Genomic DNA, 19,527 nt, shown 5'->3' with positions numbered 1-19,527 from the left:
TGGTCCTTTACTTTGTTTCTAACTCTCTGGGAGTCTGTGGTCCTTTACTTTGTTTCTAACTCTCTGGGAGTCTTTAGACCTTTGTTTTGTTTCTAACTCTCTGGGTGTCTGTGATCCTTTACTTTGTTTCTAACTCTCTGGGAGTCTCTAGTCTTTGTTTTGTTTCTAACTCTCTGGGAGTCTCTAGTTGTTTGTTTTGTTTTGCATTTCATTCTGCTGGTCAGTTTTATTTTCAGACAAAATGCCTACGTTGTTCATCATGCCTATATCTGCCTACTTATGCCAGCGATGCACAACTCTAGAGCCTGTGTATTTAACTTATAAATATATGATAGTGTCGAGTTTTCCAAATACCTTTGAAAGACCCTCAGAGAGGACCTTTTCCTCCAATGAAGTCCCCAGAACCAGGACACTCCGAGTCCAGACCACAGGATGCAATTAGCAAGAGGTTTATTGAGTAAACACAGGTACCTGTGGGCAGCAAAGTCTTTCGGAGGACTTGCACGCCTGCAGACTGGGGGGAGGTCTTTTTATAGGGAAGAGCAAAAAGCAAGTTTACAGAAGCAAAAGCGTGGTTATCAGTCGATCGGAATGAGGCGGGGGCATGAATGGTTTCCTCTCTCAGCATGGATGCCTGGCCTATCTTATAGATATCCTGTTTTGCAGTCAACCTGCTTTGTTGATGTCCTATCTTATTGATATCCTGCCTTGCAGTCTTCCTGTCTCATAGACATCCTGCTCTCTCAAGCACATGGGATGTTCTTATGAGAGCAGGCTGGCTGCTGATCCGGAGAATTTTTTTTTTAAAGCAAACAGGACATTCCCCCGGGAGCATGCTAGCTGCGGGTTTTGAGGAGGGGGTCTGTAGGGTCTTTCACCTTTAGCAGATTAAGGGAACGTTCACCTTGTGGGTTTGCACTGCTAAGTTTCTTCCCCTTTCATTTGTTGTTTTTAACTTTCTTCCAGCTGCATTTGCCGTGCCCTCCGAATGCTTCCTTAGAGTAAATCTCCCAAAGTCAGGAAGGAGTAACATAAAGTAGCCCACAATGGTTGCTTTGGCTTGAAAGCTTCAGAATTGACAAGTGAACTGAAAAATGATCCCAAAACATTGAAGATGAGAGCTAGCATGGACCAAGAAAGTTCTCCAAGAAGGACAGTGATGGCTCCCTGAAGTTCTTCTAGGTTGTAATGTTGCTGGCAATCCGGCTGACTTCTACCATTCATAAACTCCCAGGAAACGGAAGGAAAACTGTTGTGGAAGACCTGCTGGCTGGATCCGTGAGTCTTGATTTCCACCTTCAAGTTTGCCACAAAGCCACAAAATAGCTGCTATAACCATCGTGTCCATGTTCCAGACAGTGGGAAGAGGAAAGGACTTAAAACACATCCCTCTGAATAGAATGTCACTGTTAAAGGACTTACTAGAAACTGTGGGGCCCAGGGCAGCCTGGACACACATGGCACCCAGGCCGCACAGCTGCCATAGCAGGCAGCACCAGGTTCCAGGAAAAGCCAGAAGGTGGCACCACCAGGAACAGACCATCCCAAGGAAATTCCTAACATCCCAACCTTTGCAGATAGGATCACCCGCTAGCACACACCTATCACTTTTCACCAGGACACCTCTAGACAAATGTCAGCCAATCAGGGCTCCTGAACCTTAGAAGTCCCTCACCCCTACCTTTGCTACTCTAAAAACCAAACCCCAACTGAGCTCAGGGCTCTCAGATCACTCGGATACTTTGGACACATGGGGAGTCCGAGTCTGCAAACTTATGTAAGAATGAAGGCTCTTTGCTTTTACACACAGGACTCGGTCTCCTGGCTGGTTTTGGGGGGACTCTGTCGTCTGGGCCTAACAGAAACTTCCTTCTGTTACCTCCCACATGTATTTCATTAGATCCCAGGCATCTAGTGTTTTCTTTTTCTGTCTCAGACTTAATTTTATTATGTGTGAGTGTGTGTGTGTGTGTACGCGCGTGCGCGCGCGCACATGTGTGTTTGGTGCCCTCATGGGTCAGAAGATGATGTCGGATCCCCTAGGAATAGAGTTATTTACAACCACGTGGGTTCTGGAAGTCAAACTCATGCCCTCTAGGAAGAGCAGGGAGAGCTCTTGGCTGCTGAGTCATCTCTCCAGCCTCCCCAGCTTGTTTACTGAGAGTTTCTCATTGGCTGAGAACTTGCCAAGTTGGTTAAACTGCCTGTTCAGAAAGCCCCAGGAACCCACCTGCCACAGCCCCCCCTCCACCCCACCCCAGCGCTTTAGGGCTGGCTTTTCATGTAAGTTCTGGGGGACTGAACTCAGGCCTTGCGTTTGCACAACTAGTGCTCTAAAGTCTGACCCCTCTCCTCTGCCCATCAGCACCATCTTTGACAGCCCATTGGCCAGAAGAGTCACATGGACCTTGAAAACGTAGAGGAGGATAAAGGTTTATTCTCACTCCGAACATGCCAGATGTCTTCTGATTTTGTAAATGTGGAGAACTCTGGAAAATGTGAACTGAACACCGAGGCACTCATTGTCTGAACTGGAGAACAGGAAGAGAGAGACACTGAAATCTCAAAGTGCTGCCCCAGTGACACACTTCTCCCAACAAGGCCACACCCCTAAATTCTAAGTAGTGCCGCTCACTGATGACAAAACACTCAAATAAATGAGCCTATGGGAGCCATTCCTGTTCAAACTACCACATCTTGTGAATAAAATATTACAATCATTGCCTTATTTACAATGTACAGGAGGATTTTATCATACAAACAGGAGATCCTACAGAGACTGGCTATAGAGGACAGTCTATATTTGGAGGGCTGCATGGTGATCGAGCAACCTGTTGTGAGGCCAACATAAAAAAATATCTAGGATTAAACAAAAGAAGGGTACCGTTTCACATCTACATGGATCTCAATTTCTTATTACAAAAAACGGATATGTAGATTACCCTGATGGTGTTCATGCTGTGTTTGCAAGGTGACAGAGGCTTGGACATAGTTTAAAAAAACAGAGTTTCGATGACAGGGATTTTGTACCATATCAGAATAATTCATACAATGACTTTAGAGGATCAGTTTCATGGCCCTCCTGATTTATTAATTCATGATCAGCTGTCATAGTCCTCACGTTACAGAAAATCAAAGAGAAGCCCACATAAAAAGGCCGGCTGAACTACAGCAAATACTCAAGTCCCAGCCTCAGAGAGTGTCTGCAGTTAGGCAAGGGCATGAATTGGTAAAGTACGGGATCCTGGGACTAGAGATGCGGATGTGTGGGAGGACTCTATTAGGGCTGAGAACTGTGAGCTCTCAGGTTCTCAAGGGTTAATCTCACCGGAGGGGTAATCACTCTACCCTCCCCCCCCCCCCCCCCAGAAATGTTATCATTGTCACCTGTGACTGAGGAAGTTCGTTCTTCATTGTTTTCTAAACCAGCTGTGGAGGAAATGCCAGGCAACACAATACTGATGCCCCCTCAGGGCCACTAATAGCTGCTCTAGACCTATAACCAGACTTAAGGCACAGTAGGCTGGTAAGGGGAGGTAGAAAGTGTAGTTCATGACAGTGGGCCCATGATCACGGAATCCACTGGTCTCACCCTGTTCTCTGCTATCCCGAAGGAGCTGACCTGATGAAAGATGGGATGGTCTTCTGAAGACATAGTTCCAGTGTCCATTAGATGGCAGCAGCGTGGAGGGCAGGGGCAGGGTTCTCCAGAAGGTGCTATATGCTTTGAATCAGCATCCAGTATATGGTACAGTTTCTCCAATAGCCAGGATCCGTGGGTCCAGGAGTCAAGGCAGGATGGAAAAGATGTACTCATTACACCCTAGTGACTCCCTAGAAAAAAATTTCCTTCCTGTTCCCACAACCTTAAGTTTTGCTGGCCTGGAAGTGTTGGCATCATATTGGGGAGCACTCCTGCCAGGAGCCACAGCAAACCTTCAATTGAGCTGGAAGATCAGGATTCCCCCGGCCACTATGGACTTCTACTGACCTTAAAACAACAGGCTATAACTGGTATTCTGCCCAGAAAGGTGAGAACAGATGTGTTTAACAGCCTGGTGACCTTTGGGCTACCTATGTGGCCGAGACTACACCCAGACCCTCATCTCGAACTTGTTTTCTCAATTAATCTATAGAATCCATCTTTATAGAAGATGGCATTTGTACTTAACACAGAGTTTTGATGTGGTCATGTCTTTAGCTTTGCTGTGCACATGAGATTGAATTATCAGGAAACTTCACCAAATTGTGCTGTGCTTAAAAATGTCTCAAATAAACTACTTGGCATCAGACTTTAAGTATGAACCACCATTGGACTGTTACCCTGCTGCCCGTGGTGTTTGCAGAGACCCACACAACTTGGCTGCATTTAAATCATATCAGGTAGATTAGGCCCAAAGACATACCAGACACTCCAGGTTGTGGAAAGGGCACAACTCCCTCACATGGGCTTCATAAAATGCTGTCCCCTCACACTGCAGTGGCAGGAGGAGGCACAGCTTAGTGGTGGAGCCCTCGCCTGGCATGTGTGAGAACTTGGGTTCGATTCCTCATGATCCAAGACAGTAAAACCCTTTGACAGCAAACAAAAACGCTGCCATGGCATGACTGCACACCACCCTACCATCTGATGCTGTGTGTGCAAGGACTGAGGACCCCTGTTCTGCTCTTTCCCTCACTACTGAGAGAGCTTACTTGATGGACCTGGGCCTGACCCACTACTGTTCCATGCTCCTGACCCATTTCTTGCTGTGGACTTGATTCAGACTTTTCATCTCACAGATGAATTCTGCATCTTCATTCTGAAACCTGATTCCAGGAGCAGTAACACCGTATTCCTTCCTGACATGGGCCTCGTTCCTTATCTCTGTGGATCACGTTCCCAGCACACTGTTGAAACCCGTGCACTCTGCAGTCAGTGGCTTTCTTTCCTTAACCTGCCTGTATGTGGAGAGATATGCAGCCACATTTACAGTGTGATGTCTGATGTGAATTAATATTAGCATTTCAAATGGAAATAAAGCCAGGTAGTGGGGTGCACACCTTTAATCCCAGCACTTGGGTACCAGTGGCAGGCAGAACTCTGTGAGTTTGAGTCCAGCCTGGTCCACATAGCTAGTTCCACAATAGCCAGGGCTGCATAGAGAGACTCTGTCTCAAAGTAAATAAATAAAAAAAAACCAAAAAGGTTTGGAATCAAGAACCAAAATTTGCCTTGGCCAAACTGCTAAGATAGGCATACTTATACTAACAGCCATCATAAAAACTGCTCAGCCTTACAGCTTTAGTGTTAATACATTCTGACATGGAGGAAAGATGTGAGCATATTCTTCTGTGAGAGGTTACAGGCCAGTGGCTGATGTATCTCAGTGGATTCTCCTCTTGGCCAGTGCAAAGCCAAAATGAAAACACCTAGAGGGAAGCGAGGGAAGAAGGACCTATCAGCTGCAGCAGGAAGGAGAAGCGGGGCATCGTCTCTACAGCCGGGCTCTCCCAAACCAAAGAACAAGTGTGAATTTATAGGAAGGCCACACTTGTTCCTGTGGGGAGGGCGCATTCCTGCACATGCCCAGTGTGTGCTGCAAAGCTTTATCTGGAAATAAAAGATCACCTGTCATTGACACAGCGACTACCCTTGAAGGTGCAGCTCTGCGTGGCTACTAACAGTGTGAAGCCAGTGAAGCTACATGAGACCTTGTTTCCAAACCAAAATATAGGAGCTGGGGCTAAAGCTCCATCTGGAGAGGACCTCCGCTTCCTGACTGTGGATGCCATGTGAGAGGCCGCCTTCAGCTCCCACGGCCACAGCAGACACTACCCTCCAACCTCCTCAAGTCACTGTTGTCTCAGCAACAGGAAAAAAACCAACGCACCACATTACTGTGTTGAACACGGGGTTTCCAATGTTTCTGAAGATTTGGTGTCTGAGGACAACGCCTTGTGTTATCGATCTCCCAGGTATAAAGAAATGCCAACATTAGCACCTCAGCTCTCATCCTAAAGGGAATAAGAGATGGTTTATTCTGGAGTCATTTAGAGTGAGCACGGCCCAGGAACACAAATTTAGGTTACCCCAAAATTCCATGTTCCAATGTGGAAGCCTTTCACAGGATTTGCACAGTTTTACACAACAAAGACAATTGTAAGTCAAGGCAGCTTTACCACACATTTGTGGGCACACCAGAGAAGCAGGTACATCGAGAAGCGGGGAGTGCTATTCTACAGGCGAACAGGCCATCTGAAGACATTCTTAGAGCTCTCGGTTTGCAGAAGCTAACGTTCTGCTAAGTTAATAGCTTCAGGAGGTTTTTATTTATTATCATGAGGTGCTAGTTTCGATAGAGTGACAGCTGGGTGGTGGCACACACCTTTAATCCGAGCATCCGGGAAGCAGAGGAAGGTGGATCTACAGAGTTCCAGTCCAGCCTGGTCTACAGAGTGAATTCCATGACAGCCCAAACTAGACAACCAAACCCTGTGTGTGTTGAAATGTCAAAAAAAAAAAAAAGAGGGAAGGAAGACAGGAAGAAACTCAGATACTGAGTGCGGCAAGGAGCTAGAACTAGCACAAGGTAAAGTAATTAGCCGCTGGACCTATCAAATTCAAACCTCTGCACAGTATTGAAATTCTGCCTAGTCTGTCTGTCTCTCTAGACACAACACAGACTCCTTCCAGGAGCTTTGTTATTGTTGTTGTTCACAGCCAGACAGCTTCTTTTCAGACAGTTTCGTTCACACAAACTAAGTAAACTATTTTTTTCATAATGCAAAGTAAATTAAACCAGGTATGGGGGAGTACACCTGGAATACCAACAGCACACAGGAGGTAGATGCAGGAGGATTCCTATGAGTTTAGTGCCTGTTTTGGATATGATATATAGCAAGTACTTCTGATAGCCACATGCTGCGAATACATACACACATAGGAATTCACACACACATACACATAGGAACACACACATACACATAGGAACAAACACCCATGCACATAGGAACACACATACACATAGGAACATACATACACTAGGAACACACGCAAAAAGAACTAAAAATAATAATTAAGAGAATTTTGAAGGCAGTGCCAGGCATGGAATCGTGCCTACAGTTCAAGGAGTTGGGAGACGAAGTCAGGAGGATCAAAGGTTCCAGGCTATTTTTGTCTACATAGTAAATCTGACGCCAGCCTGAGCTACATAAAACCCAGAACCCTCCCATTTTGTGGGGAGCAGAGTCGATGTTGACCTTTTTCCATGACTCAGATTGCAACAAGGGGTCTATCTTCCACCTTCTGAGTTTTTGGACATAAGCTGCTCTTCTTCCCCTGGGAGTGCCCAGGTCTGTCTGTTCCGGGTTCTCCCTTAACAGCCTTCTCTCACCTGGTGTGTGCTTATGCTGCTGGGATAAGAAAGCATTGCTGAATCCAAAGCTGTGAAAATGCATTAAAATGTTTTCATTTCCTTTTTTAGAAAGGGTCTCATGTAGCTCGTGTTGTTCTTAATAGTCTAGAGATGACCTTGAACTTCTGATCCTCCTGCCTTCACCCCCATATGCTAAGATTACCATGTGTGCCAACATGCCTGGCGTCCCATCCAAGGGCTAACTGGGCCCAGCCCTGCTGAGCTGATGGGATGAGGCTGTATGGTCAGAGTCCAGGATACCTGGAGTGTGATAAAAGTTAGAGAGCAGAGCTCCCAGCTTATAGAAAAGATAAGTACCAAGCAGTCACATGATCTGCTTATTATATATTTCTCATTCTATATAGGAATGATGCAGAAGGTAAACCTAGGCCACCAGGCAACACAGTCAGCTCTCTGCCCTGCTGATTTGGCATAAACCCCCAGAAATGTCAGTCATTGATGTGACAGAAAACAAACTTTGAACTGTCACCCTCAGCAGTTTGAGCTTTTAGGGATCTTGACTCAGGAGAAACCGGGATTTGTGGTTTTGACACTGAAAAGAATTTTAGGAGTGGCCTAGATGGCAAGGATATTTCACTAGGCTTGAGGGTGAGGAGATGTCTATGCAGTGAAAGCCCTTGCCGGAGGCCCTGCTGCCAGTGCCACCAGCTGAGCCCACCACCGTGTTGGTCTGATCCTCTGCAAGCCTGAGCCAAATAACCTCTGTCTCCCTTACACTGAGTCTTGGTAGCGATGTGGGAGGAGCCATGAGCAAAGAACTCTAAAGCTATGCTGGCTTCTGGTCAACTGTGATTGGTGCATGGCTCCATGACCTCACAAGGAACCATTGTGATGAATGAGAGAGGCTCGCCTATATTAGGCACCAGCTGGGCCTAGACCTTGTTCTTAGGCTGCGGTGAAACCATTCGTTAACTGCGAAGAACTTGCTGTAGACTGTGATTTTTATAGATTTTGATTTTTAGTGTGCGTCTTAACATCTGTGATCGCAACTGACCTGAATATCGTGAGTGTGCTTCCCAGTGGGGTCGGGTTTGTGTCTGAATTTTGACTGATTTGGCTTAGATTAGGTTAGTTTGTGCCTTGCTTCAGTTAATTTTATCATCAACCATTTTCTATTATTCTCTACCCATTCATCTTTGACATTTCATACATTGGTTTATTTCTTTACCTTAACTTTTGTTAAGTTACCTGTAAAAGATAAGGGATTTGATTTGGTTGTGCACTTGGAGCATACCCTTGTTACTTCCCCTGGCATTTCCCTGTGGTTATAAATCCCCTGACCACGTAGAGACTCTTCTCCTGGCCACCATGCCACTCACTAAACAGAACACGCTCTGGAAAGTCTTGAGGGACGACAGTTTCCTCGTGGCCTCGCAGTGTCACAGACAGGCCATCATCCTTTTGGTGCCCATAACTACGAGTTTAAGGGAAAGGAGCTGAGTGTCCTGAGGGTGGAGAGGAAGAGGGCTGCAGTAGTTGGAGTCATCACAGAGTTTGAGGGCCTGAGTGAAAAGGACTTTGAAGAAACCTGTGTGTTCACTGTCTAGTCCATAGCCCTGTCTCTAACCCAGGCTAGCCCAAAGCTGGCTGAGTCCATTCTTGTTGTTACTGCTGCTGTTATTAAAGTCCAAATGTCCTCAAGGTTGTGAGAGAGAGGTTTCACAGCATCTTAATTCTCTGGATTTCCGGTCTCTAACTGGGGGTGCTGTTCAGGACATTGTAATGCCCCGTGGTGGTGGAACCCAGCAGGGGGAATTGAGTCATTAGAGGCAACAGGACATGACAAAGCCATGTAAGCAGCTGCTTCAGACCCATCTTCTCAAGTCCCCAGACATGGATTCCCTGTCCTCTGAGAGTCTGAGACATAGCACAACCCATGGAACAAATGTTGCTGTTTCTCAGGGAATTGGTCATGACAGTAAGAAAACCAATGCAGTTTTAGGAGACAGAAGGTGAAGGGTTTTTATTTCTTGGTTGTGAATAGCTGTGATTGGTTCATTTCCTCCTATGACCTCACTGGAGCCATTGTGAGGAGTTGCAGACTCCGCCCACATGAGGCCCTGGCTGGGGCTTCTCTGCAGAGAAGCTGTAGCTTGGTTGTTTGCAGAGTTGTTGAGCTCAGACTTTGATTAACATAAACCTTGATATTACTGATGTACGAAAACAGACGCTGTTCATTTGCTTTGACATTTGCTTCCCAGGTTGTTGGTTTTGATTTATGTCTCTGAGGTGGTTCTTGACTTAATTTGTGCTTTTCATTCAGTTTCTTCTGACTAGTCCCATATTTCTATTCTTAAACATGGTTCCTTGATAGTTTTAAATTTAATTTTTCTGGTTTTCAAAGTTTATTAGTATGGACAAGCTATAAAAAGCCATCTATTTCATCACCATGTGAATGTTTATCACATCTACCTGTGCCCTCTATTATCTCATAAATCCTTTGAAGCACTTAAATGTTCATCCACCCTGGTAACTATCTTCCACACTTGCTATGTTGCACCCCAATGCCCTGCAAAAAAGACCAAAAACTGTCATGTGTACCATGAGGTACAGTCCATTTCATTACAGCATCCCAGTGTCGGGGAAGGCTAGCATCCTTTAGATGACCATCTATATGAGTTTTAGATAAAGGAATGGAATATGCGAAATGTGGAGACAATGTCTGTAGTCGTCAGAATACTTAGAGAACTTTAGCATCCTAGTGCAAAGGGCGTTGGGACAGACCATGGGTTCATTCTCTAACTAGTCCATACCCGTGTCCCTAACAAAGGTCAGCACAGAGTTGCTGAGTCTGTCCACCTTGTTACTATGGCACTTGTTACCTTGTTACCATGTTACCTGCTTACTATGTTCTTAAAGTCAAAGTGTCCTGCTCATGTTCGATAGGAATGGTCTCACACCTTCTCATATGTCTGAATGCCTTGTCTAGCAGGAGGTGCATTTTGGGGAAATCATAAAAGCTCAGGGGCTCAGGAGAAATTGAGTGACTGGATGCACCATGGACCTGCCAAAGGCATGCACCCAACTGCTTCAGACTTATCTTCCCAAGTCCCCAGCTCCTCGTCTGCCATCCCTCCCTGTCCCCTGAGAGCCTGAGAGGAGGGTTACCCTTTGCTGTTTAAGCTATATCTTGTTGGGGATTTGCTCACAGCCTTGACAAAAGTTATGCAGTCCCTGGAGCAGGGTAGAGAATCATCTTTTGGGCTCTTTGCTGTTACTGGTCCATTCCTTACTATGACATCACAAAAAGCCTTTGTGAGAAGTTATTGAAATCTCTTCCTATAAGGCCCCACAACTGACTGCAGTTTGTCTTGATGCTGCAGAGAAACTCTTGTTGGATAGAGAGCACCGGACTTCTACACTTGACCTGATAAACTGGAATCTCCTAATCTCTTGGACCTTGACATTGGGAGATTTCCTCTTTGTTGGCTGGATTTTGTGTTCAGTTGTTCTTTTTGATACATACACTCAATGCTTTTTGTTGAGGCACAGATTTCTGCTTATGTGTTCATTTTATTTAATTGTTCCATTTAAATTTTTTTGCCATGTTTTACTTTGGTTTCATTTTTCTTATTTTAAACCATATCTGTATGAAATAAAAAATCCTTTGTAACACTTCTATAGATGTAAACAGTGACCTGGGATCATTTTCATCTGCTCTGTGACATTACAGCTGCCCCTTGTGTGTGCCCCAAAGTCCCCCATTTCAATTAAAGCCTGAGCTACTGATCCATAGCTCTAGTCACCATTTCTCTGGAACTGGGAGGGGGGAGGACATTGCAGTACGAAGCTCATGTCTATTTCTTCTTCAGAGAAAGACAAAAGTTGATGTTTTTGTGGCCAAGTGTGGACCTCTTCACTTGATCTCCTTACATGCTTGTTAGTTTCCCCATAGAATTGTCCTAGGATTCCCTGTTGAACTCTCTGTGAACAGGAAACATCCTAGCTGTCATGTATTGTTTGAACTTGTGTGAAGAAGCAAGGAATCTGATAACAGATGTACAAGTGGATATTCCTCAAGAACATAGGAGTATACTCAAGCCTGTGTGTGTGTGTGTCTTGTGGTTGTTGTTGTTGTGATGGGTTAAGCCTCAGGGTTATACTGGTTTTCAAGACTGTGTTTGCAATGATCGTTCCTAGTATCTTTTTGAAGCTTCCTGAGGAACACTGGTCTCCGCTATACAGAAAGACCCATCATGCACTCTGTTGGTCCTGGGATGTCCTTGCTAGCAGAAGTTGTGTTTCTCTTTCCATATCATCCCTAAATTGATCACACTGTATGTTTTGTAACATCCAGAATTGATCCTCATGCCCAGGGTGGAGTATCTAGAAGGCAGCAAGTGCTATGTAGGTTTAATAACATCTTATCAATGTGAGTGTCTCTTTTATGACTCAAGAAATCTCTTGCTTACAGGGTTACCAACTCTGTAGAGTCAGTTCACACCACACACACGCAGGGCTCCCTAGGTCCTACTTGTCCTTTCATACTTCATGTCTTGTCTCACATTTCAAGAATTTGAATCTTCTCTCTGGGTGACGCAGGTCAAGGGTTTGTCAGACTTCATCCTTTCAAATCACCAGATCTTGGTTTCTTTGGTCTTTGATTCAAACACTAAGGAACCACTTATTTCATCTCTAATATTTCTTATGCTTTCTCATAACTGCTTTGGGGTTTGGGTTGGTATTTATTTTCTTTTTAACCTCTGACCCCAATATGTATCATAAGGAGGTTAGAGATAGCTAATTTTTTTTGATGGTTTTCATGATGTAGACATTGAGAGCCACAAACTTCTTTTCTAGACCTGGTTTTGTCTTTTACGTTCTAGATTCGTGTGGTGGTCCCATCCCCCACCTGTCAGGGTGGGGGCCATGGAGGAGAAAACGGAAAACCTGTGGCATGAGAGCTGGCCATGTTTTTCGGCCCCACAGATTCATTCTGAGGAGATGGAGAGTACTTCATCCTATGAAACTGTCCTTGACAGTGATTCTGAGGACTATTTCTCCTGCATAGAGGATTTAGATATGGAGGATGACAGCGGAGAGACTGAGATCGAGGAGAAGGGCAACATCACCATCCACTCAGGCCTCCATCTACTGTGTGCCCTGAGCCCAATCCAAAGCACAGGCTTTGAATACACCATTGGTGCTCCCCTCAGCCAGACTACAGTCGCTGAGATCAGCACGGGCACTGGACCCAGCAGGGAGACTGAGTCCACCATAGGCCATGGCCCAGGCCACGACATAGAAATTGATAAAACCTATTGTGCTCCCGAGAGCCAGAATAAAGTTGCTGAGTTCAGCACGGGCACTGGCCCCAGCAGCGATACTGAGTCTACCATAGGCCATGGCCCAGGCCACGACATAGAAATTGATAAAACCTATCGTGCTCCCGAGAGCCAGAATACAGTAGCTGATGTCAGCACGGGCACTGGCCCCAGCAGGGAGAGTGAGTCCACCATAGGCCATGGCCCAGGCCACGACATAGAAATTGATAAAACCTATTGTGCTTCCGAGAGCCAGAATACAATCGCTGATGTCAGCACGGGCACTGGCCCCAGCAGGGAGAGTGAGTCCACCATAGGCCATGGCCCAGGCCACGACATAGAAATTGATAAAACCTATTGTGCTCCCGAGAGCCAGAATATAGTCGCTGATGTCTGCACGGACACTGGCCACAACAGGGATACTGAGTCTACCATATGCCATGGCCCAGGCCACGACATAGAAATTGATAAAACCTATTGTGCTCCCGAGAGCCAGAATAAAATCGCTGATGTCAGCACGGGCACTGGCGCCAGCAGGGAGAGTGAGTCCACCATTGGCCATGGCCCAGGCTACGACATAGAAATTGATAAAACCTATTGTGCTCCCGAGAGCCAGAATACAATCGCTGATGTCAGCACGGGAACTGGCCCCAGCAGGGAGAGTGAGTCCACCATAGGCCATGGCCCAGGCCACGACATAGAAATTGATAAAACCTATTGTGCTCCCGAGAGCCAGAAAACAGTCTATGATGTCTTCACGGGCACTGGGCCCAGCAGGGAGAGTGAGTCCACCATAGGCCATGGCCCAGGCCACGACATAGAAATTAATAAAACCTATTGTGCTCCCGAGAGCCAGAATAAAATCGCTGATGTCAGCACAGGCACTGGCCCCAGCAGGGAGAGTGAGTCCACCATAGGCCATGGCCCAGGCCACGACATAGAAATTGATAAAACCTATTGTGCTCCCGAGAGCCAGAACACAGTCCCTCATGTCAGCACGGGCACTGGCCCCAGCAGGGAGAGTGAGTCCACCATAGGCCATGGCCCAGGGCCCGACCTAGAAATTGATAAAACCTATTGTGCTCCTGAGAGCCAGAATAAAGTCGCTGATGTCTGCACGGGCACTGGCCCCAGCAGGGAGAGTGAGTCCACCATAGGCCATGGCCCAGGCCACGACATAGAAATTGATAAAACCTATTGTGCTCCCGAGAACCAGAATACAGTCGCTCATGTCAGCACGGGCACTGGCCCCAGCAGGGAGAGTGAGTCCACCATAGGCCATGGCCCAGGCCACGACATAGAAATTGATAAAACCTATTGTGCTCCCGAGAGCCAGAAAACAGTCTATGATGTCTTCACGGGCACTGGCACCAGCAGGGAGAGTGAGTCCACCATAGGCCATGGCCCAGGCCACGACATAGAAATTGATAAAACCTATTGTGCTCCCGAGAGCCAGAATAAAATCGCTGATGTCAGCACGGGCACTGGCCCCAGCAGGGAGAGTGAGTCCACCATAGGCCATGGCCCAGGCCACGACATAGAAATTGATAAAACCTATCATGCTCCCGAGAGCCAGAATAAAGTCGCTGATGTCTGCATGGGCACTGGACCCAGCAGGGATACTGAGTATACCATAGGCCATGGCCCAGGCCACGACATAGAAATTGATAAAACCTATTGTGCTCCCGAGAGCCAGAATAAAGTCGCTGATATCTGCACGGACACTGGCCACAACAGGGATACTGAGTCTACCATATGCCATGGCCCAGGCCACGACATAGAAATTGATAAAACCTAGCATGCTCCCGAGAGCCAGAATACAATCGCTGATGTCAGCACGGACACTGGCCCCAGCAGGGAGAGTGAGTCCACCATAGGCCATGGTCCAGGCCACGACATAGAAACTGATGAACCCTCTTGTGCTCCCGAGAGCCAGAATACAGTCGCTCATGTCAGCACGGGCACTGGCCCCAGCAGGGACAGTGAGTCCACCATAGGCCATGGCCCAGGCCACGACCTAGAAATTGATAAAACCTATTGTGCTCCTGAGAGCCAGAATAAAGTCGCTGATGTCAGCACGGGAACTGGCCCCAGCAGGGACAGTGAGTCCACTATAGGCCATGGCCCAGGCCACGACATAGAAATTGATAAAACCTATTGTGCTCCCGAGAGCCAGAAAACAGTCGCTGATGTCTTCACGGGCACTGGCCCCAGCAGGGAGAGTGAGTCCACCATAGGCCATGGCCCAGGCCACGACATAGAAATTGATAAAACCTATTGTGCTCCCGAGAGCCAGAATAAAATCGCTGATGTCAGCACGGGCACTGGCCCCAGCAGGGAGAGTGAGTCCACCATAGGCCATGGCCCAGGCCATGACATAGAAATTGATAAAACCTATTGTGCTCCCGAGAGCCAGAATACAATCGCTGATGTCAGCACGGGAACTGGCCCCTGCAGGGAGAGTGAGTCCACCATAGGCCATGGCCCAGGCCACGACATAGAAATTGATAAAACCTATTGTGCTCCCGAGAGCCAGAATAGAGTCCTTGATGTCAGCAGGGGCACTGGCCCCAGCAGGGAGAGTGAGTCCACCATAGGCCATGGCCCAGGCCACGACATAGAAATTGATAAAACCTATTGTGCTCCCGAGAGCCAGAATAAAATCGCTGATGTCAGCACGGGCACTGGCCCCAGCAGGGAGAGTGAGTCCACCATAGGCCATGGCCCAGGCCACGACATAGAAATTGATAAAACCGATCATGCTCCCGAGAGCCAGAATAAAGTCGCTGATGTCTGCATGGGCACTGGACCCAGCAGGGATACTGAGTATACCATAGGCCATGGCCCAGGCAACGACATAGAAATTGATAAAACCTATTGTGCTCCCGAGAGCTAGAATAAAGTCGCTGATATCTGCACGGACACTGGCCACAACAGGGATACTGAGTCTACCATATGCCATGGCCCAGGCCACGACATAGAAATTGATAAAACCTATCATGCTCCCGAGAGCCAGAATACAATCGCTGATGTCAGCACGGACACTGGCCCCAGCAGGGAGAGTGAGTCCACCATAGGCCATGGCCCAGGCCACGACATAGAAACTGATGAACCCTCTTGTGCTCCCGAGAGCCAGAATACAGTCGCTCATGTCAGCACGGGCACTGGCCCCAGCAGGGAGAGTGAGTCCACCATAGGCCATGGCCCAGGCCACGACATAGAAATTGATAAAACCTATTGTGCTCCCGAGAGCCAGAATAAAGTCGCTGATGTCTGCACGGACACTGGCCCCAGCAGGGATACTGAGTATACCATAGGCCATGGCCCAGGCCACGACATAGAAATTGATAAAACCTATTGTGCTCCCGAGAGCCAGAATAAAATCGCTGATGTCAGCACGGGCACTGGCCCCAGCAGGGAGAGTGAGTCCACCATAGGCCATGGCCCAGGCCACGACATAGAAACTGATGAACCCTCTTGTGCTCCCGAGAGCCAGAAAACAGTCGCTGATGGCAGCACGGGCACTGGCCCCAGCAGGGAGAGTGAGTCCACCATAGGCCATGGCCCAGGCCACGACATAGAAATTGATAAAACCTATTGTGCTCCCGAGAGCCAGAATAAAGTCGCTGATGTCTGCACGAAAACTGGCCCCAGCAGGGATACTGAGTATACCATAGGCCATGGACCAGGCCACGACATAGAAATTGATAAAACCTATTGTGCTCCCGAGAGCCAGAATAAAATCGCTGATGTCAGCACGGACACTGGCCCCAGCAGGGAGAGTGAGTCCACCAGGGCCATGGCCCAGGCCACGACATAGAAATTGATAAAACCTATTGTGCTCCCGAGAGCCAGAACTCAGTCCCTCATGTCAGCACGGGTACTGGCCCCAGCAGGGAGAGTGAGTCCACCATAGGCCATGGCCCAGGCCACGACATAGAAATTGATAAAACCTATTGTGCTCCCGAGAGCCAGAATAAAGTCGCTGATGTCTGCATGGGCACTGGACCCAGCAGGGAGACTGAGTATACCATAGGCCATGGCCCAGGCCACGACATAGAAACTGATGAACCCTCTTGTGCTCCCGAGAGCCAGAATACAGTCGCTCATGTCAGCACGGGCACTGGCCCCAGCAGGGAGAGTGAGTCCACCATAGGCCATGGCCCAGGCCACGACATAGAAATTGATAAAACCTATTGTGCTACCGAGAGCCAGAATAAAGTCGCTGATGTCTGCACGGACACTGGCCCCAGCAGGGATACTGAGTATACCATAGGCCATGGCCCAGGCCACGACATAGAAACTGATGAACCCTCTTGTGCTCCCGAGAGCCAGAATAAAATCGCTGATGTCAGCACGGGCACTGGCCCCAGCAGGGAGAGTGAGTCCACCATAGGCCATGGCCCAGGCCACGACATAGAAATTGATAAAACCTATTGTGCTCCCGAGAGCCAGAATACAGTCCTTGATGTCAGTACGGGCACTGGCCACAATAAGGATACCGAGTATACCATAGGCCATGGCCCAGGCCACGACATAGAAATTGATAAAACCTATCATGCTCCCGAGAGCCAGAATAGAGTCCTTGATGTCAGCAGGGGCACTGGCCCCAGCAGGGAGAGTGAGTCCACCATAGGCCATGGCCCAGGCCACGACATAGAAATTGATAAAACCTATTGTGCTACCGAGAGCCAGAATAAAGTCGCTGATGTCTGCACGGACACTGGCCCCAGCAGGGATACTGAGTATACCATAGGCCATGGCCCAGGCCACGACATAGAAATTAATAAAACCTATTGTGCTCCCGAGAGCCAGAATAAAATCGCGGATGTCAGCACGGGCACTGGCCCCAGCAGGGAGAGTGAGTCCACCATAGGCCATGGCCCAGGCCACGACATAGAAATTGATAAAACCTATTGTGCTCCCGAGAGCCAGAATACAGTCTTTGATGTCAGTACGGGCACTGGCCACAATAAGGATACCGAGTATACCATAGGCCATGGCCCAGGCCACGACATAGAAATTGATAAAACCTATTGTGCTCCCGAGAGCCAGAATAGAGTCCTTGATGTCAGCAGGGGCACTGGCCCCAGCAGGGAGAGTGAGTCCACCATAGGCCATGGCCCAGGCCACGACATAGAAATTGATAAAACCTATTGTGCTCCCGAGAGCCAGAATAAAATCGCTGATGTCAGCACGGGCACTGGCCCCAGCAGGGAGAGTGAGTCCACCATAGGCCATGGCCCAGGCCACGACATAGAAATTGATAAAACCTATCATGCTCCCGAGAGCCAGAATAAAGTCGCTGATGTCTGCATGGGCACTGGACCCAGCAGGGATACTGAGTATACCATAGGCCATGGCCCAGGCAACGACATAGAAATTGATAAAACCTATTGTGCTCCCGAGAGCTAGAATAAAGTCGCTGATATCTGCACGGACACTGGCCACAACAGGGATACTGAGTCTACCATATGCCATGGCCCAGGCCACGACATAGAAATTGATAAAACCTATCATGCTCCCGAGAGCCAGAATACAATCGCTGATGTCAGCACGGACACTGGCCCCAGCAGGGAGAGTGAGTGCACCATAGGCCATGGCCCAGGCCACGACATAGAAACTGATGAACCCTCTTGTGCTCCCGAGAGCCAGAATACAGTCGCTCATGTCAGCACGGGCACTGGCCCCAGCAGGGAGAGTGAGTCCACCATAGGCCATGGCCCAGGCCACGACATAGAAATTGATAAAACCTATTGTGCTCCCGAGAGCCAGAATAAAGTCGCTGATGTCTGCACGGACACTGGCCCCAGCAGGGATACTGAGTATACCATAGGCCATGGCCCAGGCCACGACATAGAAATTGATAAAACCTATTGTGCTCCCGAGAGCCAGAATAAAATCGCTGATGTCAGCACGGGCACTGGCCCCAGCAGGGAGAGTGAGTCCACCATAGGCCATGGCCCAGGCCACGACATAGAAACTGATGAACCCTCTTGTGCTCCCGAGAGCCAGAAAACAGTCGCTGATGGCAGCACGGGCACTGGCCCCAGCAGGGAGAGTGAGTCCACCATAGGCCATGGCCCAGGCCACGACATAGAAATTGATAAAACCTATTGTGCTCCCGAGAGCCAGAATAAAGTCGCTGATGTCTGCACGAAAACTGGCCCCAGCAGGGATACTGAGTATACCATAGGCCATGGCCCAGGCCACGACATAGAAATTGATAAAACCTATTGTGCTCCCGAGAGCCAGAATAAAGTCGCTGATGTCTGCACGGACACTGGCCCCAGCAGGGATACTGAGTATACCATAGGCCATGGCCCAGGCCACGACATAGAAATTGATAAAACCTATTGTGCTCCCGAGAGCCAGAATAAAATCGCTGATGTCAGCACGGACACTGGCCCCAGCAGGGAGAGTGAGTCCACCATAGGCCATGGCCCAGGCCACGACATAGAAATTGATAAAACCTATTGTGCTCCCGAGAGCCAGAACTCAGTCCCTCATGTCAGCACGGGTACTGGCCCCAGCAGGGAGAGTGAGTCCACCATAGGCCATGGCCCAGGCCACGACATAGAAATTGATAAAACCTATTGTGCTCCCGAGAGCCAGAATAAAGTCGCTGATGTCTGCATGGGCACTGGACCCAGCAGGGAGACTGAGTATACCATAGGCCATGGCCCAGGCCACGACATAGAAACTGATGAACCCTCTTGTGCTCCCGAGAGCCAGAATACAGTCGCTCATGTCAGCACGGGCACTGGCCCCAGCAGGGAGAGTGAGTCCACCATAGGCCATGGCCCAGGCCACGACATAGAAATTGATAAAACCTATTGTGCTAC

The sequence above is a fragment of the Microtus pennsylvanicus genome, chromosome 6 (genome assembly GCF_037038515.1).
Source record: "Microtus pennsylvanicus isolate mMicPen1 chromosome 6, mMicPen1.hap1, whole genome shotgun sequence".
Classification (NCBI taxonomy): domain Eukaryota; kingdom Metazoa; phylum Chordata; class Mammalia; order Rodentia; family Cricetidae; genus Microtus; species Microtus pennsylvanicus.
Note: the sequence above shows the minus strand (reverse complement) of the source record.